At 42.1% G+C, this 24783-nt stretch overlaps 1 pseudogene; it reads left to right on the top strand.

Annotated features, from left to right (window-relative positions):
- The first annotated feature begins 13739 nt into the window (after positions 1–13739).
- On the top strand, positions 13740–14185 carry LOC118653295 (annotated as a pseudogene).
- Positions 14186–24783: the final 10598 nt, after the last annotated feature.

Here is a 24783-nt window from a genome sequence, read left to right on the forward strand (position 1 = left end):
CAGCGCATGTCTAACTCCTGGTAGGTCGAACTCCCACCTGTGGGGACAATTTGCATATTAGCCTTTTATTATATAGGATAACACTAGTTGTTTTTATTCTTAGGATCATTCATGCATTCAACAAGTAAAATTTTTTAAAATGTATTTGTTTCTCTGTGAAAGAGATTTTACAGGACAGTTTTACTCAGCCTGCTTGTTGGCAGTGGCTTTCTGCACAGTAGCAATGCTACAAATTATATTTAGCAAATCAACATGCTATAAGACAGAAGTAAACTAAATTAGAAATATAATGCTTGGCTGGTTGTTTATTGCTTTTTTATATATTTTTCACACATCATCGTGTGGATGTTTAAAGGTCAGGATTGCATTTACACTTGAGTTGTCTAAAATAAGAATGGCATAACCAGGAAATTCAACACTGTACTTTCCTATGCGTGCTCTATTTTCTCTCTGGCCAAGTCCTCAAGTATTCAGAAAACATACAACCTAGCATGTATTCTGGGATACGGGAGTGAGATGGTGTCAAGGAGACTGCAATGTTTTGTTAATGTTGCAAGTTTCTAAGAATAAGTAGGCTCTCATTAGTACTGGTGGCATTCAATATATTTAAATTTGGAAAGACTTAACCTTGGCTCTTCTTGTTGTTGTATAGGTCTAGAATGTTGTGAAGTAGCTCAGTCAAATGCAGCCCATCTATTCCAATCATAAAGAAAACAAACAAAATCCACCAGGAGTCTGTTTCAAAGGCTAACCTCCTCTCATAAGTAGCTCTCCAGGTAATATGTGAATTTACTCTTCTAGCAAAAGCATCCATGAGCTGTATTAGCTGCCCTTACAGGTCATCTGTATGCACCATATGTGTGTGCATGGAGGTAAGTGCATCTTCGTATCTCCATAGGAGTTTGTTTGTTTTTCAGATGTAAAGTTACATGAAGTTCCAGCCTCTATCTAAACCAGGGGTGGGCAAACTTTTTGACTCGAGAGCCACAATGGGTTCTTAAACTGGACGGGAGGGCCGGAACAAAAGCATGGATGGAGTGTTTGTGTGAACTAATATAAATTCAAAGTAAACATCATTACATAAAAGGGTACGGTCTTTTTTTTTTTTTTTTAGTTTTATTCATTTCAAACGGGCCGGATCCGGCCCGCGAGCCGTAGTTTGCTCATGGCTGATCTAAACATATCCTCTTTCTGGGTTTAAATACATATGTCAGCCCTAGCTGGTTTGGCTCAGTGGATAGAGCGTCGGCCTGTGGACTGAAGGGTCCCGGGTTCGATTCAGGTCAAGGGAACATGCCTGGGTTGCAGGCTCAATCCCCAGTAGGGGGCGTGCAGGAGGCAGCCAATCAATGATTTTCTCTCATCATTGATGTTTCTATCTCTCCCTCCCTCTCCCTTCCTCTCTGAAATCAATAAAAATATATTTTAAAAATAAATAAATACATATGTCATTAACAATACAATACAGGGGTTACTGAACTTTTCCCATAAAGGGCCAGATAATAAATGTTTTAGGCTTTGCAGGCCATATGGTCTCCCACAACTACTCAATTCTGCCATGATAGTGTGAAAGAGGTCACGGACAATCTGTAAGCACATGGATGTGCTGGGTTCCAATAAATCTTTATTTATGGACACCAAATGCAGTGTGTGCATGTATCTCATTGGATTGAATGTTTCTGTCTGATACAGAGAAAGCTGGATGCTTCCACGTCCAGATAAAAGCTCATCTCATTGTGGATGGATTAAGCAAGTCTAGTGAATCTTTTGATGTTATTTTGCCACCCAATGCCTTGTGATTTTTTTTTTTTTTTTTGGATAGAAATATTTTGTTGGATTTTTTTCAGTAGCAGCTGTAACTTTTAAAGTGGCTGTTTGAATAGTAAACCTATTTTGATTTTCTTTCCCGTTTTTTAAGGTGATACGACATCAATCTATTCTGAGTGGTTAAAGGCCCCCCTGAGGTTCTTTTGAGGTACTGTCGCTAAGGTATTATTTACACCCTCCTTCATGCCTGTGTTATATAAATACTTACCACCTAAAAAATAGCTGCATGAATCTATACTTTTCAGTGTAAGCCTTTTCCTTCTTCAGGTTAACCATGAATTCATGTTGGGGACTTACTGGGCACTGGATTTGGTACCAGATATTGTAAAAGGTACAGATATGAGTGGGACATGCCCAATCTCAAAGCGTTTACACTAGTCCTGAGGAAGAAGAGCCTAAACAGCAATAACTACTAAATGGAATAGAAGATGCACACTGAGGTTTAGATGGAGGGTTTTAGATAATGGAGAAATTACTTACTGCAGGCCTCAGAGCATCAATATTAGTCTCCTTTGATGTCCATAGTAAAGTACTGGCTGCTATTTTCCACTTAACCTGATAAAATGAGGCAGCCTCTTTCTGCTTTGGGGTCAAACTATGAAGTTTTAAACTATGAAATTAAAACTAAGCCCTGGCTGGTGTGGTTCAGTTGGTTGAGCATCATCCCATACACCAAGAGGTCACCAGTTAGATCCCCGGTAAGGGCACATGCCCGGGTTGGGCTCAATCCCCAGTATGGGGTTGCAGTAGGCAGCCAATCCATGGTACTTTCTCATTGATGATCTCTCTCTCTCTCTCTCTCTCTCTCTCCAATAAAAACCTTTTTCCAAATGTTTATTCCAACCCTGGCCAGTGTGGCTCAGTTGGTTAGAGTGTTGTCCCATGAACCAGGAGGTGGTGGGTTCAATCTCTGGTTGGGGAGTGTGTGGGAGGTAACTGATGGATGTTTCTCTCTCACATCAGTTTCTCTCTCTCCCCGTTCCTCTCTCTAAATTCATTTTTAAGAAATTTCAATGTGTATTCCCTACCCCTATCAAATTGACTCAATATCCTTTTTTAAAAAATCTTCACTCAAGGGGTGAGGATATTTTTTCCAATGTTTTTTAGAGAGCAGAAGGGAGGGGGAGGGGTAGAGAGAGAAACATCAATGCGATAGAGACGCATCAATTGATTGCCTCACACTTGCACCCTGACCGAGACTGTGATTGAACCTGCAACCAAGGTACATTCCCTTGACTGGGAATTGAGCCAGTGGTCCTTCAGTCTGTAGGCCAATGCTCTAACCATTTGGCAAACCAACCAGGGCATGACTCAGTATTCTTACAGGGGAATAAAAGGCTAAAAAACAAGATGTTATTGGAAACATGGCCAGTTTTCTGTTTTGACTTGATTACTTATCACATAAAAAATTCACTCATTAATTATGAAAAAAATAAATCCATTGAATTGAAGAATTAGTGTGACTGATTTGGGGAATGTAAATTGAATTGATTGTTTGGTCGAATCGACTGCTCAGTTCAAACTGGCAGAGCTAGTTAAGTTCAGCCTGGGCACAGATGGCTGCAGGTTAAAGTTATGGTGCAGTTATTAAGGATCCGAGATGAGAGGAGGTAATAGGGTTAAGAACTGAATAAGCAGTTAAGATTTGGAAGATCTGAGATGTGGTCAGGGCAAGCAGTGGGGTCAAACCAAAAATCTAAACCGGAGATCCCATAGGAAGACATTCGAAGGGACTAAAAGGAAAGATGCAACTTGGCAGAGAATCAAATCAAAGGTGAGGAAAAACCTTGACACAAAGAAGCAAAGGCTTGTCTTCACCTACGACTTTTTACTCTTCTCCAGCAAAACCCTGGACCAAACCCCTGGGCTGTTCCAAGCGTTAATGTTTATGAACACCTGACTCCACCCAGTAAAGAGAAAACTGTAGTTCCCTGAAGTAGAAGCTGAAGAAAATATTCTTTTATGTGGCTTCTTTAAGCCTATCACCAGAAAGTCATTTTTTAAAAAGACAGACACCAAAATTAAATGAGCATTTAATTTAGCAAAGTATGAGCTTTAACTATTTGGATTAAACTCCAGCTAAAGATGGATCCTGAGACACCTGTGAATGGCCCGGAGAATATAGTATAAATCAAGAATTTCAAACTTTTAGTTCTAACTCTACAATTACTTAAATGACCTATAAAGAACTCGAAATAGGTACATTTCTGTCTTTCCAAGCTGGCACTGTTTCTCTTCCTTATAAAGGACTTTATGTGTGAGTCCTCTGATAAAAGGTATTGCTCTGATATGTGCATATGCTGTTGGAACATAGCTCATCACCAGCAGTTCAGCCATGAAGAGTTGTATCTACAGAAGATCACAGTGAAATTGAAAAGAGTAGGAGCTGGCCCATGGAGGGATCTAATGGACCGGCGGCTGTCAGCTCATTGTTTAAACACTTGCTTTTCCTCAACAGTGATTCCCCCCCACCCCTGAAACTGGCTCAAACCAACCTCTGACCCTTTTGTGATTATTTATATGGACTGTTGGTTTACTGCAGAGCACTTGAAATTGAAAAGACAAAAGCTTTCTTCCAGTGTTAAAACAAAGCAGCTTCTGACTTGCTCTGAAAATGCACATTGTGGAGATTCTTATCTGGATGAGCCTTTGATTTCCAGCCAAGTTTAGAGGATGGTCTAATAATAAACCAGCAAAGCAGCTTGAGTAGTAAATTTACCTAGAGTTTTTCCGAGAATGTGGAGATAAAATCCAAAAGAGAAATTCTCAAAACAATCCCCAAACCAATAAATTCCACTCCTCCACCTCCCCCATGATGAAAAGGAAAGCACAAAAGAACAAGCCTCTTTGTATTAGTAAGAATGGGTTATTTTATCTCTCTCCCTCTCTCTTTTTTAAATAACACTTATGGGCTGTTCTAATCATTAAAAAATACATACTGATTGTAGAAAGTTGGAAATACTCATAATCCCACCAGTCTAAATAACCCATTTTTTTTTCTGTAGATATCTCTACTGTTTTTTTACTTAATGAAAGTTTTATCACGCTGTGTGTACAATTCCCAGAGTAAGATATTCCCAAAAAGGTAGTGAAGGTCAGTTGAATCTTCAAGAAACATCAATTGTGAAGGTTAGTTGATGACAACACTTCTCTTTTACAATTTTTCCCGTGGTTTTTGCCAAATGTAATACATCTTGCAGGATCAAAAGAGACAGTGACACTTTATCAAAGAGAAAAACAGTCAAGTTTGACACACACAGAATTGGGGTGGAATCAAATGCTGGTCTTAGCCTTTTGACAGGTCTTCTATGTTAATCAGCAAAAAAAAATGTGAGCTTCTCATTTCATTCTATTCTACCCCTAAACCAATTTAACTTCCACTCATCTGGGCCCCAATGATCATGAATGCAAATAGAAGATGTGCTTCAGAAGGAGCTGGCGGAATCCAAATAAAATGTCTATGGCATGTGAGTATGTGTGTATGAGTGCATACGTACCTGTGTATACACACTCATTTGTAATAAGCACCCCAGAGTAAAGGCATTTTAGCTTCCTGAAGGACAACACCAAGTCTTCATGATCTACGTATGATACAAGCTACCATTTACTAAGTACTAACTACGCTCTGTGCTAGCGATTCTGCTTGCATTATTGAATTGAGTCAAATTTTTTCTTGATCACACCATTGAAACTGCAATCTACCCCACCACTCCCTGTCCAGCACTCTTGATTTCCTTTAACCATACTCTAATGTGCACTGCTTTCCATAACATATCACCTTTTAACATACTTTATAATTTACTTATTCATTGTGTTGATGATATTATTATTGTCTGTCTTTCTCCCAATGTTGCCAGTTTTGTTCATTGAGGGAACTCAAGATTCTAGAACAACTTCTGGCACAGAGTGGGGTTCAATCATATTTTTGAATGAACAAATGCATGAATGTATTATTTCATCTTTACCACAACACCTTGAGATTGACATTATTATCTCCATTTTAGAGAAGAGGAAGCTGCAAAGAGGTTGCAGAATTTGCCCATGGTCACATAGCTGGTGGGTAATACAATTTAGTTTTGAAGTTGGAGCTCTCTAGGCTCCAAATCCTGTACTTTAAAAAGTAAGCCCCAGACCAGTGTTGTTCCATGAACTGTTTTTTATGGTTGAGATAAGTGAAATTGAGAGTAGGCATTTGAAAACATTTATAACAATTTGACATTGCTGCAACATTCAAGAAAGAGCACACAATGGACTTGGCTCATTGAACAGGACGTGGACCAGCTTGGATGTTGTCACACTCGCCTGGTGAGTTACATGTGCTAAAAGCTTCACACAATACATACACAGTAAGACCACATGACAATAAAACGTCAACAGAAGCAGATATTCAGTTTTTCACACATAAACATTAGTGCTGTGCAGGCTTCTAATAAAGTAGCCCTTCAGTTTGCTAAGATTAAAAAGCCATATACAACTGCCAAGGCATTACAGAAAGACACAACAAAGGTATTTGCTTGGAAATGTTGGATGAATTGCTGGCCCCAGTATCTCTTTGCAACAACAGAAACAGGCTAGTTTATGGAAGACCAACTCATAGAAAATATAAAGCAAGCAAAGTGTTCTCCATTGCAACTTGTTATTATTAGAAGATATTAATATAGCAATTTTTAGCATATGTACAACTTCAATACGTTGGCAATATAATGGAAGGCTTGTTTTTTCAACCTTGTTGCTGAAAATACTATTAGCACTGTGTTGTATAAAACTATGGAGACAAATGTTCTGTATAAAACATTGTCAACAAATGTGGTTTAAAGTTTAAGTTTTATATAAAAGTAATCTGATGGCTCAGCTGCAATTACAAGACAACCTAAGTAGGTACTAAGATTAAGGTGTCCCTGGAATGTAAATTACTGCACTTTCCTGCATTGAGATACTTTTGCTTGGAAAATAATGTCAACTGAACTAAACAGTGTGCTGACTGATGTGCTAAAATCAGAATTACATAACAGCTTATGCATTACATTTCAGATTATTCTCTATATTTTGTGATAACATAGAAGCTGAACATAAACAATGATTATTGCATGCTGGGTATGATGATCATCAAGAGGAAAGTCCTGCCAAAACTGAATGGCGGAATAAACTCAGTGTTTCTGCAGAATAAGAAGCCAGCTTAACACAACTTTTTAAAGATTTGAATTAGCTTGTTTGATTCTTTTGTTATATTTTCAGTATATTTGTTTTTAGCTAAGCCTTGTACTTATCCCATGCAAGGACATAGTACATGTTTTTCAGTGGCCTATAAGATCTAAAAACCAAAGCAAAAATTAGAGCCTTGGAAGAACAAAGTTTTTATAGATTGTTAAGGTATAGTCCATAATTTTGCAATTATCATCAATAGGTAAGATATTAATATTGCACATCTGCAAATAGTTTTCTCTGAATACCTTACAAATTTGATACAACACTTTTTATCATAGTTTGAAAAAATTCACACACATGAAATTCATGAATCTTAAGCCTTCTCTTTCATAAAAAGATAATTTAAGAGAATAATTCTTGGATTTCTGGTCAAGATGGTGGCATAGGTAAATGAGGTATTCACATCATCCCACAACCATGTCAAAATTACAACTACAGAGAAACCATCATTTGGAACAACCTGAAATCTAGCTGAATAAAAGTCCTACAATTAAGGTTATAAAGAAACAGCCACATTGAGACTGGTAGGAGAAGCAAAATGGGCTAGTTCCACAGTTATGTGTGCAAGATAAAAATCAGGAGGGATATCTCGGCTACAGAAGTCCCCCTGAAGAGCCAGGGATCTCAGATCACACCAGACTCCCAAGCCCAGAGCTGAGAAGAGTAGTCCCCATAACTTCTGGCTGTAAATATCAGTGGGTATTGAGGCTGAATAAGATGGAGGGCTACTAGAGTCCCAGGCAGTTCCTCTTAAAGTGTCCATGCATGGACTTACTCTGACTGGCTACCTCTGAGTTCAGCACTGAGATAGAAGCTTGAAAGGCACCAGAGACATACAGGGAGGAACTGAGGTGTCTGGCATCAGGACAAGAGCTGGAGGGGAGCTTTCTCCCAGACAAAAGTGCTGGCAGAGGTCATTATTCCTTTGATGAGCCCTTTCCCCACAAAGCCAGTAGACAGGAGCCATATATGAGTCTCCATCAACCTGGTCCACACTGTTTGTCCTGCCCTAGTGATTCCCTGAGACCCCATACCACCAAACCTACAGGCCCATCCAAGCTCTTTCCAGTGCTTTTCCTGTACCAATGGCCTGTCGTGGCTCATGCTTCAGACATTCCTAAAATCTCTCAAACAAGCAGCATGTGGCCTCAGTGTATCCCATACCTCTCGCTAAATAGCCCCAGGCCCAGCACCAGCAGCAGCTGGCCATCGTTTGCAGCTTAGCCTCTCTTGGGCACCTCCAAGCCCATCCCAAGTAGCATCCAGCTGTAAACAGTTTGGTAGCTCAAATTGTGTGACCCTGGACAGAACACAGATGGTGGCTGACCTTGGTCTGCACCTTCCAGGAGGCCCTAGAGCCAGCATACCCAGTGGATCACTTCAGACCATGTCAAAATACCACCCAATCACCCAACACATTCAAGAAGCAGACTCAGTGGGCAGCATAGCTCCACTGAAGTAAGTCCTGCTGGTGGGAAGAGCTCAGGAGATTTATCTCAGTGCAGTGGCAGATGCAATGGCATGAGCACACTCCGCCTATACAAGCTTCCTCGGCACACCGGGAAGTGGCAGCGCCCGCCTGAGCAAGCCCCCTAGAGCCCCTACATAGTACCCTGATCTTTCCTACTATTGGTTGCCCTAAGGATAGTGTAAACTTCTGATTGGTCTGGAATGTTATATATGTTGCTGCACTTACACAATAAACTTAGATCTGCATCACTGAACCTGGTCTCTGGAGTTGGGCATGCTTCATTAGGACTCCATTGGCCTCAACCCCGCAGGACCCCCTGCTTCATTCTGGCGCCGTGAACAGGGACCCTGGCAAGCTTCAGGTGGGGTGAGTGCCCCTCTGTAACTATGGGAAACCTTCCCCCCTCAGCCCGAGTCCCTCAGGCTTGGGCACTCCATGCGTTGTTACAGAGCAGGCGAGTAAAGGTAACAGAAAAGGAGCTACAAAAGCTCTGGGATGTTCTAATAGCATTTAACCCCTGGCTCTCAGCCACCAGTGGTGCGGGTGGGGGAACAGAAGACCCTTTACCTCCCTATTCCCCTCCAGAGCCCTCTGCCCCCGCAGATTCCTGGGCTGTTTTCAACAAGCCAAAAGTAGTTTCTCAAAGCTCAAGGAAGGCTGAAACTGAGACAGAAAAAACCTCAAGCGAGGTGAAAGCAGGGGAGTCTCACCAGGAGGCTTCCTGCCGGAGTCACTCCCTTGCTCCCCTTGCAGAGTGAACAAAAAGTTTAACTGCCCAGCGGCCCCCAAGTAACCCTTTCGTGGGAGACATGGATGATAATCCATGGATGGTGATATATCAATCCTTGTGTAGCCAGAAGGATAGAGCAAAGAAGTCCTTAGGGCTAGAGACCCCTGGACTCTTTCCTGTGAATATTAACCCCACAGCTGCAGCAAATGCCACAGGATCTGCAACAATATTCCTGATATCCAAATGGTTAATGCAGAGAAAGAAAGAAAGAAAAAAAAAAGAGGCTGTTGCCATGGAGAGCAGGGAGAGAGAGTTCTTTGTTGGTTTTTGCTTATCTAAGGTATGCGGGTCTTGAGGATCCTAGCTGCTAGCAAGCAAACTTATCTCTGTCCAGTTTTCTTCTCTTTAACCCTTCCAATACTAAAATAGACTAATACAATATACTTAAGATTACACCAGAAAGGAAGCACCTACTCTTATTAATCTAAAGAAATGCTGAATGTTTAACTTGTCAGCTAAGAGTTTAAAGTTCTAGCTAAATTAAATTGGGAAAAATTATAATTGTGGTAACTAAATGCCTAAAGTATAAAAAGGAAATCTTGTCAGTTTTAATTTAATTGATATCTCTTAATAATTATAAAAAGTACTATAACCAAGGAATGACTTTGAGACATTTCATGGGCCCTGAAATGTTTTCAAAAGTTTATTCTCTCTTCTTAAAGGATTTTTTAATAAAGCCAATTTAATGTGCTTGAAATCACATGGAAAGCTTTATCAAATAAAAATTAATAAATATATATCTTGAGTTTTTGCCTCTAAGAAAGGGCAAAGCAAGTTATTTTATTTAATATTTCTTAAAATACAGCAGTAAAATTTTAAGATATAATTTAAAATAACAGAAGCTCATTAATAATTTTTAATATTTTATAACAGCATATTATACATTTATTCCAAACAAGCTTACAAACTAATTCTTTAAATGTTTGGAAACTAGGATTGTTAGCAATTTAATAAAAACATGAAAGGATTTAATCCCTTCCACTGTGTGGAAGGCCCCCTGGGAAGGCACTTAAGCATTCTATATTGACCTCTCTTGCCCAATGGCGTGAGCTGGGCCCTCTCTGAAGAAAGAAACTTGGTCCAGCTGAAATCGGTACCCAGAAAACAGAAACTTGGCTAACAATGGCTACCCTATATCTAAATCCAGCCTAACACCAGGAATGCTCAAGGCCTTCTCAAAGGATGCAAAATAATCCTTTCCATTAATATTAACAGTGTAAACTAAGATTGTTGTTAGAGTATTAAATTTGACAGTAAAATAGTAGTCAAGTTTTCAGATTAATTAAAAGTGGCTCAAGAAGTATTAACCAAAATTTTCATTTCATGGAAAAATTGCTTAACATGCAATGAACCTAAAGCAATCATATTTTTATGCAAAAAATTAAAATTTAAAGTTATCTAGACTACATTATAAATTTTCCAAAAATTCTCCTAATAATTAAATCAAAAAAGGGAGGATAGTGGAAAAATACCATGTAAGGAAAAATATCCTGCCAAAACCGGTTTGGCTCAGTGGATAGAGCGTCGGCTTGTGGACTGAAAGGTCCCAGGTTCAATTCCGGTCAAGGGCATGTACCTGGGTTGCGGGCACATCCCCACTAGGAGGTGTGCAGGAGGCAGCTGATCGATGTTTCTCTCTCATCGATGTTTCTAACTCTCTATCTCTCTCCCTTCCTCTCTGTAAAAAATCAATAAAATATTTTTAAAAAATATCCTGTAATTTACATCTAGAAAAATTTTTCATTTATAATGCTAACAGCAAGACACCCATGAAAAACCTATGTGGTGTCAACATAAGCCAAAGGAAATTCATTTAAGCAAAAATAAATAGAACTCCAAGTAAAGTTTCCTTTATTAACCTTTGGTCGAGAATACGTTTGTATATTTTCAGAAAACAACTCCAAGACCATGTGGATTCCTGCAACAGAGAGGAATTATCAGGAATGCTCTATCCATGAAGACAAGAGGAAAAACAATCCAGAGATAGAGACAGCTAGCTTGTACAAGCTATATCCTCATTTAGCCCTCTCTAGCTCCAAGCATCTCATACGGGCATGCAAAACCTGTGGCCCCCTATTGCCTTTAGGCCCCCTCCAGCCACAAGGGGTCAACCCTCGGGTGCTCCAACCCAATGCCTTATGGCAAGCAGATGTGACCCATATTCCAAGCTTCGGTAGACTCAAACATGTACATGTAATCATTGACACTTGCTCTGGGGCCACGTATGCTCAGGCTCACACAGGTAAAAAGACTCACCACGCAATAGCAACCCTCAAGGGAGCATTTTTAACATTAGGCTTCCCCTGGGAAGTTAAAACAGATAATGGCCCCTACTACACTAGTGAAGCTTTTCAGCAATTCCTCACGAAACATAACATCAAGCACGTTACTGGCATACCATACAACCCACAGGGAAAAGCCATAGTAGAACGACAGAACAAAGAACTAAAAACCCAAATTCAAAAAGAAAAAGAAGGGGGAAATACAGGCACGCCCCAACAACTATTACAACAGGCCTTATTAACTCTCAATTATTTTCATTTCCCCCCCCACGGTCTTCCTCCCATTTTCAAACATTGGGGAGGTCTCAGAGACGTACCAACATCTCTCCCCTTGGTCTGGTGGAGAGATCCACTAACCGGGGCTTGAGAGGGCCCCGACCCACTCTTAACCCAAGGGAGAGGGTTTGCTTGTGTTTTTCCAGAAGGTGAGAAAAATCCCGCATGGATTCCTGCCCGTAACATCAAACCCTGCACCACCAGCGATGAGCTGTAGACCACCATCACCATCACCCCTGGTAGAGGAAATGGAGGACCTGACCATAGAGGACAACCAGCCCCGACAGCGGAGGCAACCAAGGCACTGACGGGCCCTCAAGAACCTACAGGACCAAGCTGCACGCATGGCACCAGAAGGCAATCCGTCAGAAGGGACATTATTCCTATTAATGTGTGCCATCATAATAGCAAACTCTCAGGCGCGAGCACAACATGTATGGTCAGCCATACCTCATCCAGGGGTGCTCATGCCTGTCAGTGCTGACAGCCTACAATTCCTCGCTGTCCAAGTGTCTAACTGCTCTGTGAGCTTACCCTGTGACGGAGCGGAACCGGTCTCATTGCCATAGAACGGGATGGTATGGGCTGAGAGTAGTAGCCCTAACCTCCTTAAATGGACTCTAGATAATGGGACTGCCCCAAGACAAGGGTGGATATACCTAGCACCTCATGCAATAATACCCTAGTGAAACCCGTTGAGTTTGGTTTCTTAAGTTATGCCCTCAGCCGTCTAACCTCCTGATTAAACCCAGCCAACCTCCTCATTTGGGGAGTCATGATAGTAGGATTCTTCATAGGAATAGTATTATTTCACTGTTTATACAACATGTTCCTTAAGCTAAGTGCTCAGAAAGCCATGATCATACACATCCAGCAGGCGCTAATAAGAAAAGAAGGGGGAGATGTGGGAAGAGCTCAGGAGATTTATCTCAGTGCAGTGGCAGATGCAATGGCGTGAGCACACTCCGCCTATATAAGCTTTCTCGGCACACCAGGAAGTGGCAGCGCCCGCCTGAGCAAGCCCCCTAGAGCCCCTACATAGTACTCTGATCTTTCCTACTATTGGCTGCCCTAAGGATAGTGTAAACTTCTGATTGGTCCAAAATGTTATATATACTGCTGCACTTACACAATAAACTAAGATCTGGGTCACTGAACCTGGTCTCCGGAGTCAGGCATGCTTCATTAGGACTCCGTCGGCCTCACCCCCGCGGGACCCCCTCCTTCACTGCTCTTGTAGGGTGGGTGCTGGCACAGCTGATCCTCCACAGTGGTCAGTGGTCAAAGCCAGTCCTTGCAGCTGATCGGCCTGGGGGTAAATCCCTCCCGTTAATATGCGAACAACAACTAATTTTACCATAGGTTAATTGAAATAAACAAGAGTTAAGTTCCTACGGCATCTCATCAACGTTATAATGAAATGATGTTGAACAAAGCTATGCTATTCAAGGACTTGCTGTAGTTGGGAATATTAGAGTGAACAAGGCATCACCTGCTCTCAGAGTTTAGTGCAGGAAACAGAAAATAAAAAGACAATCTACATGTTCTTGTTTTCTACTGACACATAACAAACAACCCCAAACTTAGTGGCATGTAGTGACTGTCCCGGGGGGGGGGGGGCAAGTTCAAGCTGCCTTTTGGGCATCCCCTCACCTAGAAGCACACAGAGCAATGCTGCTGTCTGCCCTCAGAAGAATGTATCTTGGGGAAAGGTCTGTAAGAGAGGTAAGGGACCTTTTGAGTAAGGGAGTCTTGAGTCCCAGATATCCTGAACAAGACTGGCTACATACATTGTGTGGCCCAATGCAAGATGAAAAGGAAAATCCCCTTGCTCTGAAAGTAGGAAAAAAAGCACTGTTAAGGTTACTAAAATAATAGTCTGGGGCCTGTTTCCCTGGAGCAGCTCCCTATTGCTGGAGAAGAAAAGGGACCCGGATCCTTTCAGGATTAATTTATTCAAAAAGGAAATAATAGAAAAATAATCAACATGCAAAAGTCTTGTGAAGAAAATGAAGGAAAACCACAGAACATGCCAAAGGCCGAGGAAGACCACCCTTCAGAAGATGTACCACCCTTCAGAAGGAAATCCTCTGCCTTCAAAGAAGGTGTAAGCCAGGAAGCAGAAGGAAACCTTAGAAGCGGGCTGACTCAACCTGTGCAGGCATTCAAAGAGGACACTCCGTTAGGCATTTGGACCCTGAAGAAAGGCTAAGAGTAGATGAGGTGGAAAGGCTTAGGGAAGAAATAAGAAGAGTAAGAAACAAGTTTGTGATGCTGCATTGGAAGCAAAGACATTCATGCAGATGACCTTATCCTGTTTGCTTTAGGCCTTGAATTCTTTTTTTTATCTGATAGTAAAATCTGGCCCCTGCTTTCTATTAGCATATTCTGATGTATCTTATACCTTTGTTTTACTTTTAATCATCTGGTAGAATTTTGTTTTAGTTTCCTTGTTAACCAGCATCTTATTGGATTTTGTATTTTGACCTATTCTCCAGGTCTATTTTTCAATTGGAAAGTTTCACACAAATGCATGAAAACATGTTCATTTCATATTGTAAAGTAACATAAGTTGCAAAGCATATTTAGTATCAGCTCACATATGTACAATAAAAATCCCAAATTGTGTGTGTGTATACATACATACATACATACATCAAAAAATTTTTTAAAAAGGTTACTAAAATATAAAGTTTACTAGAGGCCCTATGCATGAAGATTCATGCAAGAATGGGCCTTCCTTCCCCTGGCTGCTGGCACTGCCTTCGTTTGGCTCGGAGCTGCCTTTCCACCTTCCCATGCTGCCCAGAGGCCCAGAGCAGCTGGGGCGGTGCAGAATGCCTGCGTTGTCACCATGGTGATGATGCAAGCATCCTGCCCTGTCCCCGGCCGCTTGGCACCTGCATATGCAAATTAACCCACCATCTTTGTCGGGCTAATTTGCATACTCACTCCTGATTGGCTGGTGGGCGGTGCAAAGGTACAGTTAATTTGCATCTTTCTCTTTTATTAGTGTACATTTCTTTCTTCCATGGTCTGCCTCGACTTGTCATAGTGCTGTTTATTGACTATTTAATGCCATTCTGAGTAAAGAAAAAAATTTAAAATTTAAATTATTAGCATGAATTTTACTGTTCATCTTTATAGTGTACAATGCCAGTTTTAAATGGAAACATAAGAGCTTTTAACTCATATGAAGAATCACCAAAATTATACAATTTACATAACAATGGGAAGCCTGCACAAAATTAACAATTGTTTTTATTTCACTTCCTGATATGTGCACATTCCAGCAATACTCTCTACTTTCAATGTACTGATGAGTAAGACAGAACTGAAAGAAACAGGAATCCTGTGTTAGCCTATTTTTTCCTTTACCTTCTGTATCTTCATTTTTCAACAAAAGTGGTTAGTTAATGCAGACAAGTAAATGAGTAAGAAAGGATATGATAGGGTTCCTTGCTCATTTGTGCTTTCTTAGAATTACCTTCTTTTTGCACTCAAAGCAAGTTCTAGTTCAAGTAGGAAGCAGTTTGCACCCTCACTTCCTCAATCATAGATATAACAAACATAGCTCGTACTTGCTTTGAGTCTCACTAAACTCCCACACATGTGAGTCCACCAGCAATCTGTGCTCATGGGGCACTGTAACCCTATATGCTAAAGGGGTGGCATGAACAGCAGAGATGTAGCATATAGAAGATATACTGTGTCTCCTCTGCTCACATGCATCTCCATTGTCACATCAGACTTCATTCACAAAACACAAGTTTAAAGCTAAAATTATTAAGACTTTCAAGACAATAACAACAGAGCCTTAAATAAAGGGTGGATCTTCCTGAGCACAGGGCCCTGTATGACTGCACAGGTGGCATGCCCTTGGCCTAGAAGGGTGGACAAATAGTCTCTTGATGGACACAAGCTCTCAGTGGGATATCTTTGTGCCATGGACTCCTTCCTTACCCTCTGGCAAGGACTGTGACCAAAAGAGGACCCAAGAAGGACCCTCATAGGGCAGGTCCCAGGCCAGCAACCCTGTTCCTTGGGCCCGGGGCTTATAGGCCAGACAGATGGTGACTTCTACCCCAAAAGGAAAGATGGTGGGAGTGACAGATTTGAGGACAGAAAAGATTTATTGTGTCCTCAACCAAGCACATTGTACAGACTCAATACATATTGATGAATAAATGAATACACATAAAGCAAACATGTGGTTATACAATGGAACAGGTGAGGGCATGTGTTTTGATGAAATACCTGACTTAGATGGGGAATGCAGGCCTAAGTTCAAAGTCAACTCTCTCTCCTGTTCATTACAATGCAATTTTGCATATGCTCCAATTGTGTACCACTTATCCTGGGCTATCACATCCACACAAAGAACCACCAAAGTACCATGTTCCGTCTTCCTTTTTATATATGATTTTTAAAATTACCCCAGCTAACAAAATACTGAGCTATGTACTTTCTTGACTCAATTATGTTTTTCATCATTATATTCCCTCTTCAACCTTGAGACTTATTTTTCTTAAATTGCATTCCCCACATCTGGGATACGAACCATTCTGTTGATACAGCAAATGCATATGATAAGGGAAATGTGCATCTGTTTTAATTCTCTAAAACCCAGGCAAGATTTGACCAAACAAATCACTAGGCCATTCAAAATCTCACTTTTTTTTTCATTGAGTGTATTCACACAGAACTGGTAAGAAGTCAACACTAAAGAAAAAAAATGCTGCTCACCTATTTTTTTTTCTTAAAATATTTGGACCCTAATTGTATGCATTTTTTCAGTTTGGTTAAGAAAATGAATCTGCTGAAAATGTCCCACCACCAAAGAAAAATATTCATACATTTACTGAAAGCAAATAACCCACCAATAAACCTTGAACTTTGAGAAGAATGAGACTTTACTTACCATTGCCACCCTCTCTGTTCACTTTCATAGGTCTAATGGGTTGAATATAAATATTGCCTCTAGTTTCCCTTTTTGTTTTGATTAGTGTATCTTAACAGGCTACCTGTACTTGGTCCCCAAAATCTCAACACATGCCTATGAGTACCTAACCTTTATAGAGAAAAAATAATGTTTTCCTACTACACTTTGAAACCATCAGAAATTCTCATTTCACTTTCATGAATGAATCTCAACCCTGGGCTTTTTTTCTTCAAAAAGGAGGGTCTTGGTTGGAAGTCCTAACTCCTGTCTAGTATGTAATTTCCATTACCTTCAACAATTTTAAAGCTATCTAATCAATAGAGATAATCCCAGATTTTAAAAGGCTATGCTAATTACTCTGATTCCTTTTATTCACTAAATCCTCCTTTATTTCACCCTTCCTTAAAAGAGAATGGTACTTTTTTTCTTTAGGAATCAATAAACTCTCCCAGAGCCATTGAAGCTTCCAGATAAGGCAGACAGATAAAAATTTTTATTTTATCTTAACTTCTTTCCATATTCATTGATCCCAAATGCTCAAAGACACAAAAACAAGACTGTAGCTTTTAAAAAATTACAGCCACCAGAGCTCGAAGTCATTAGTTAGCCACCTCTAGTATAAATGGTTGGCCTGTTTTTGATGCATAGGAAGTGCTACATCATGATATGTTGATTGTTTGATTGATGTTGAAAAGGCAAGTGCCTGAGGGTAAATGTGAATTTTTTCTTATCATTGTATCCTTTACAACTGCATGAAATACATAATTTTCTATAAATCACTCTCAAAATGGGTTGTATCATTTTCATGTTTCTGAGAAAGACAATTTGGACCAGTTCTCTAGCAATTTGAAATGGAAATTTGACTGATGACAAGGCAGTACAACAGCAAATAGCCTTCACAAACATTTAGTGAGAAGTAGCTATGGGCCAGCCACCTTACCAGATACCAGACATCGAAGGACACCTAAAATTGAGTCCTTGATTTCTGAAAGTTCACAGTGAAGTGGGAAAATAGTAGTAGAAATAATCATCATGAAATGTACAGAATTGTAACACAGGTAGTATGTGCAGAGTAATACAGTGACACAGAGGCCCAGTAACAATGGGTGGGGATTCAGTAGAGTGGTTAAGATCATATTTAAATTTCAGATCTGTGATTCACTGTCTCGCCTTGCAAGTTATTTGCCTCTCTGTGTCTCAGTTTCCTCCTATGTAATAGTTATAATGATAATACCTATCTCATAAGGTTATTGTGAAGAGTGAGTAACTCAGAACAGTGTCTGGAAAATATCACTCAACAAACATTAGTCATTATTAGTACTATCAGATTATACATAAAAGGGAGTCTGATATTTAACCTACAACAGTAGATGGAGAAGTGCAGTCTTCATGTAACAAACATGTGTGGGAAATCCCACTCTGTGGCTGGAGAACAGACTAAAAGGATGGAAATCTACACTAATAAAAGACAAAGATGCTAATTGACCATACCTTTGCTACACCCACCAGCCAATCAGAAGAGTATGCAAATTAACCCAACAAAGATGGTGGTTAATTTGCATACACAGGCACCCAGTGAAGACTGAAGACAGTGTAGAAGGAAGCCAAGCACTGCAGAAGGGAGCCAAGCAGCAGAGAAGGAAACGGATCGGAGGTAGCAGAGATGGGAGTGGAGCTGAGGCAGCAGACACGGGAGGGAGCGAAGTGGCAGAGAAGGGAGGGAGCGAGGCGGTGAACATGGGAGGGAGGTGAAGCAGAGGACATGGGAGGGAGCCGAGGCGGTGGGGAAGGGAGGGAGCCAAGGCATCGGGGAAGGGAGGGAGCCGAGGTGGTGGGGAAGGGAGGGAGCCAAGGTGGCGGGGAAGGGAGGGAGCTGAAGTGGTGGGGAAGGGAGGGAGCCGAGATGGTGGGGAAGGGAGGGAGTGAAGCCTGCCTCCAACTTCACTCCCTTCTCTGCTTCGCTCTGGCCTCAGGAATCCCTGTTCTTGCAGGAATAGGCCCAAGGAAGCCCTATTCTTGCAGGAATCTTCCTGCAACGGGCCTCTAGTCCTATATAATAATAGCCTAATATGCAAATTGTCCCCTCGACCAGGAGTTCGACCAGGGGGCGGGGCTGGCTGGCCAACCATGGGAAGGGTGGCCCCAGCCAGTGGCAACAGCAGGCAGCTGGGGGAAGGGAGGTCCCGGCTGGCAGCTGGCAGCCAGCAATTGCTAGGGACCCTACCCATGCATGAATTTTGTGTACTGGGCCTCTAGTGTGATAATAACACACACTGCTCTGCAATGTGACATATGTGAATCTTAGTTCTGCTACACACTCACTAGCTAGTTATCCTGGCATGAAAACAGTAGGTGCTCAATACACGAGAACAAAGATTACTCTAGGTGTGTGGGCGAAAATGGCTTGGGATTGGCACTAAAAGTCTCGGAGAGTATACATTGCAGAGAGCTTGTATATTCAATGTACTACTCAATCATTGCTATGTAACAAATACCCCACCCCCCACCCCAAATGTTAGTGGCTTACCACAGCATTTATTTTCTAACCCATAGGTGACTCAACTGAGGTTTGACTTATTTTGGTTGATTTTTGCTGGGCCTGCTTGGGTTCACCTTGGCTTGGCTCCAGGCTGCAGTTCAAGTTCTGCTCCACATATCTCTCATCCTCAGAACTGTGGCTATCTTTACGGAGTATACATTTCCAGGCATGCATTTATCTTGACAATAGCTGAAGCCAAAGAGAAGGATCCAAACTATATAAGTACATTTAAAATCTGCTCACATCGCATCAGCCAAAATTCCATTGATCAATGTAAGTTGTACAAGATGAGGAAATATACCATGTTCACATTACAAGAATTACAAAGTCACATGGCAAAGTCTATTGATGTATAAGTCCATTATAAGGATCGTGAAGAATTACAAATAATAATCCAATGTACACGTTTGGGAGTTTTATTCATTCTATAGATTAAAAAGATCCATGAAAGACATTATATTAAGAAAATGACATGGTTGGATTGATTTAAATTTTGGAAAGTGCATCCTGGAGGCTATGTGAAAGATGAACATGGTGGGGAGGGACCAGTGCTTCTAGTCCATGGACAAGACAAGACATGGTTAGGATACAGAATTGCATGAAGAGGATAAATGTGAAAAAAAGTTGATGAGTTAGGTTTGGCAAGACTTTGTGACTAACTGGATGTGGCATGAGTGGGAGAGAGCAGGGTTGGTAAGAGAAAAAACGTGGAGGTAACTCAGAAATTCCAAGGTTAGACAATTTGGGTGATGGTAATAGTATATCCTGAAATAAGGAGGGTTGTAGGAAGAGATCTTTTCTGAGGAATAGGACATAGGAAATTAATGAATCTAATTTTGAATAGTGTAGTGGCTTTGTAATGTGTCAACTTGCCTAGGCTAATCTCTATTTCCCAGAATTTCTTTCTCTAAATACTTCTGATTAGGGTTGATAACATTTTTTGTCAAATGCAGGTGGTTTTGTTATGCTTGGAAGGTCAGTTCAGGGGCACCCCGGGTGATGTTGCAGTTTGTGCACATTGTTGTCTCACCTGCTTGGTGGAGGGCAACAGCTGGGCCCGCAGCTGCTCCACCTTCCACCTTATCTGCCTTCTGTTTCTCTGACTCCTGGGTCACGTACATGATTAGCTCCATAACGGAGAATGTCAGCTCCTGCTGTAGGACACCCACATCATCAAAGTTGTAGTCTTAGTCCATGAGCAACTGACAAGGGCTCTAGTCCTTTCTCACAAGTTCCTATTTGTTCTTTATCCACCCCATTTTACAGCTATCTTCCCTTACCAATTGCCTGTGCTGCTGACTTTAAGCTAGAGAATCCAATGTAAAGATTACGGCCTTACAGACATGGTTTACCAACTTCTACAAGTGCAAAATGTCACATCACAACAGCAATGAGAACACCTAGCACAAAATCTTTGTTTCTAAATACCATTTCCCACTGAAAGGAATCAAGGATCCTTGCATAAATGGCTGATTCCAGAGCCAGGATATAGAAATTATAAGATGAGCCAAAAACATTATTGTGTGTGTTTCAGAAAGTAAGAAAGTGTGCAGAAATTTATGATGTACATAAAAAATACACAGGAGTTTCCTGGCTGCTGTGTCTCAGCGGTTGAGCATTGACTCATGAACTAGGTTTTAGGCTGGATCCCCAGTGAAGGGCTTTCAGGAGGCAGCCCATCAATGATTCTCATCATTGATGTTTCTTTCTCTCCCTCTCCCTTCCTCTCTCTGAAATCCATAAAAAATATATATGTATTTTAAAAACGACACAGAAGTCACCTTGAAGAGGATTCCATTGGCCACATCTGAGATAATTTAACATCAAAATATATCATATAGTGCCCTAGCTGCTTTGGCTCAGTGGATAGAGTATCAGTCTGCAGACTGAAGGATCCTGAGTTCGATTCCAGTCAAGGGCACATACCTCGGTTGCAGGCTCCTGGCCCTGGTTGGAGGAATGCTTGAGGCAACCAATTGATGGGTCTCTCTCACATCAGTGTTTCTCTCTGTCTCTCTCTCTCCATTCTACTCTCTCTAAAAATCAATGGAAAAAATATCCTCAGGTGAGGATAAATATATATATATATTATAGCAATGAATTATAAGCCACTGAATAAAAATCAAAATCTATGGATCCATATTGATTGATAGATCGATAGATGAAAGAAAGAGTTCTTTCTTACATACTAACCAATGCCAACTAATAAATCTAGATGGAATGATAACTTAGAAAATCACCATTTTGCATCAAGAAGCACCAATATCACTTAGGCAGTATTCTTGTCAAAAATGCAAAAGCTGAATTTAATCATAAGGAAACATCAGAGTAAACCCAAATTGAGGGATATTCTACAAAATATCTGTCTGGCCTCTATTTTTAAAAAGTCAAAGTGATGATAGTCAAAGAAAGGCCGAGGAACTATTCCAGAATAAAGGAGACTAAAGAAACATGAAAATGAAATGTAAGACATAATCCTGGATTGGATTTTACATATATATATATATGTAAATATATATATATATCTACACTAATAGAAGAGAAACATGGTAATTGGCGTACGACCGCTACCCTTTTCATTGGCTAATCAGCGAGATATGCAAATTAACTGTCAGGCAAGATGGCGGCCGGCAGCCAGGCAGCTTGAAACTAACATGAGGCTTGGGAGCCTCAGTGACGGAGGAAACCAACGTTCCCCGCCTGCGGCTGCAGGCCTCTGAGCCGGCAGTTTAAGAAACATTGTAACAAATACCGCAGGACTTCAGCCAGCAGATTCGCAACATTGTATGCAAAGGCCAGAAACCTACTTTCAGGAGCGACAGCCTAAGAGCTGGAGCCAAGCCTCAAGCTAAAGCTGGCCCAGAATAAAAAATTAAAAAAAAGGAAAAAAGGAGCGGTTGGGAGTTCAGTCACCCCCAGCCTGAAAACAGCCCTCAGCCCCTCACCCAGACTGGCCAGGCACCCCAGTGGGGACCCCCACCCTGAAGGGTGTGTGACCAGCTGCAAACAGCCATCATCCCCTCACCCAAGCTGGCCAGGCACCCCAGTAGGGACCCCCGCCCTGATCCAGGACACCCTTCAGGCCAAACCAGCCAGCCCCACCCATGCACCAGGCCTCTCTTCTATATAGTAAAAGGGTAATATGCCTCCCAGCACCGGGATCAGCGGAGCCATGAGGCCTCCTGGCACCGGGATCAGTGTGACAGGGGGCAGCGCCCAAACCCCCTGATCGGCCCTGCTCTGTGTGTGACAGGGTGTGGCACCCCAACCACCCCCCCCAGGCCCTGCTCTGTGTGTGATGGGGTAGAGCCATAACCTCCCAATCAGCCCTGCCCTGAGTGTGAGAGTGGCGGCGCCCCAACCCCCTGATCGGCCCTGCTCTGTGGGTGATCGAGGGTGGCGCCCCAACCCCCCCTACCCCCCCACAGGCCCTGCTCTGTGTGTGATGGGGTAGAGCCATAACCTCCCCATCAGCCCTGCCCTGAGTGTGACAGTGGCGGCGCCCCAACCCCCTGATCAGCCCTGCTCTGTGGGTGATAGAGGGCGGCGCCCCAACCCAGTGTTCCACCCTGCTCTGTGTGTGACAGGAGACAGTGCCCCAACTCCCCTATCGGACCTACTCTGTGAGTGACAGGGGGGAGCTCCTCAACCCCCTGATGGGCCCTGCTCTGTTTGTGACAGGAGGGAGCTCCCCAACCCCCTGATGGGCCCTGCTCTGTGCATGACAGGGTACGGAGCCCCAACCACCCTGATGGGCCCTGCTCTGTGTGTGACAGGGGGTCGCGCCGCAACCTCCCCATCGACCCTGCCTTGAGTGTGACAGGGGGTGGTGCCCCAACTCCCCAATCGGCGCTGCTCTGAGCCCGACCAGGGGCTGCACCTAGGGATTGGGCCTGCCCTCTGCCACCCGGGAGCAGGCTTAAGCCAGCAGGTCGCTCCCGAGGGGTCCCAGACTGCTAGAGGGCACAGGCCGGGCTGAGGGACCCCCCCCGAGTGCACAAAAATTTGTGCACCGGGCCTCTAGTATATAATAAAAATCATTATTGGGGCAATTGGCAGCATTTGAATAAGGTATGTTGATTATCCTATATAATAAAAGCCTAATATGCTAATGATATGCTAAGACCACTCAACTGCTCACTATGACGTGCACTGACCAGAAGGGGGCAGACAGTCAACCAGTCGGCCGGTCGGCCAGTCGCTATGACATGCACTGACACTCTGACCAGTAGATTAGCTTACTGCTGGTGTCTGGCTGATTAGGCCTGAGCGAGACAGGCCGGACATGCCTTGGAGCCCCCCTGTGGTTCCTCCCCAGCTGGCCAACCTCCCATGTCCCTCTCCAGCCCTGATCGTGCACCGGTGGGGTCCTTCGACCTGGCTTGTGCCCTCTCACAATCCAGGCTGAGGGACCCCGTCCCCCCCCCCCAAGTGCACAAATTTCATACACCAGGCCTCTAGTGTAATAGAATTGTATTAATATAATTTTGAATCATTATAACATGGCTATGTGAGGGAATGTCTTTGTCCTTAGGAATTACACACCACTGAAGTATTTAGGGGAAAAGGGATATGATGTCTACCACCTACTCTCTATTGACTGAAGATATATATTATAAGACAAGAGGTGGTGTAGAGAGAGATAAGGGCAGGAAACAAGAGGGGAGAGAAAATGAGAATGCCGAAGCCAACGTAGTAAACTGTTAGCAATTGGTAAACTGAATGAAGAATATGTGGGAAGTTTTCATTCTACTCTTTCAACTTTTCCATAAGTTGAAAAATTATTTTAAAATGAAAGTTGAAAGACAAAAAAGAGATACCAACTATGCTATAAGCTGCTTGAGAATTGACCTTTGGATTAAACAAGATGGAGGTCATGAGCAACCATGACAGGAGAGGTTGGGGAAGAGTGCTAGGGAAGAAAATGTTATTGGGATCTGTTGACAAGAAAGAGAATAGGACATAAAGAAAGTAGAATCCCCATGACTATAGGAAATATAGTCAATAATATTGTAATAACCATGTATGGTGCCAATTGGCTACTGGAAATAACAGGGGGACCATTTTGTAAAGTATATGATTGTCTAACCACTATGCTGTACACTTGAAACTAATACAAAATAATATTGAATGTATACTGTAATTGAAAAGAAAAGAAAAAAAAGGAAAGGAAAGAAAGAGCCCTGGCCTGTGTTGCTTAGTTGATTGAACATTGTCCCATGCACCAAAAGGCTACTGGTTCAATTCCTGGTCAGGGCACATCCCCAGGTTGCAGGCTGGATCTCAGGTTGGGGTGCATGCGGGAGGCAGCCAATCAATGTTTCTCTCTCACATAGATGTTTCTATCTCTCTTTCACGCTCTCTCTTTCTCTCTCTTTAAAATACTTTTTTTTAAAAGTTGCCCTAGCCCCAAACTGCGAATTAATCTGTCCCTTCCCTTCATTTGTTTGT

This window comes from Myotis myotis, unplaced genomic scaffold (assembly GCF_014108235.1).
Source record: "Myotis myotis isolate mMyoMyo1 unplaced genomic scaffold, mMyoMyo1.p scaffold_m19_p_4, whole genome shotgun sequence".
Taxonomy (NCBI): domain Eukaryota; kingdom Metazoa; phylum Chordata; class Mammalia; order Chiroptera; family Vespertilionidae; genus Myotis; species Myotis myotis.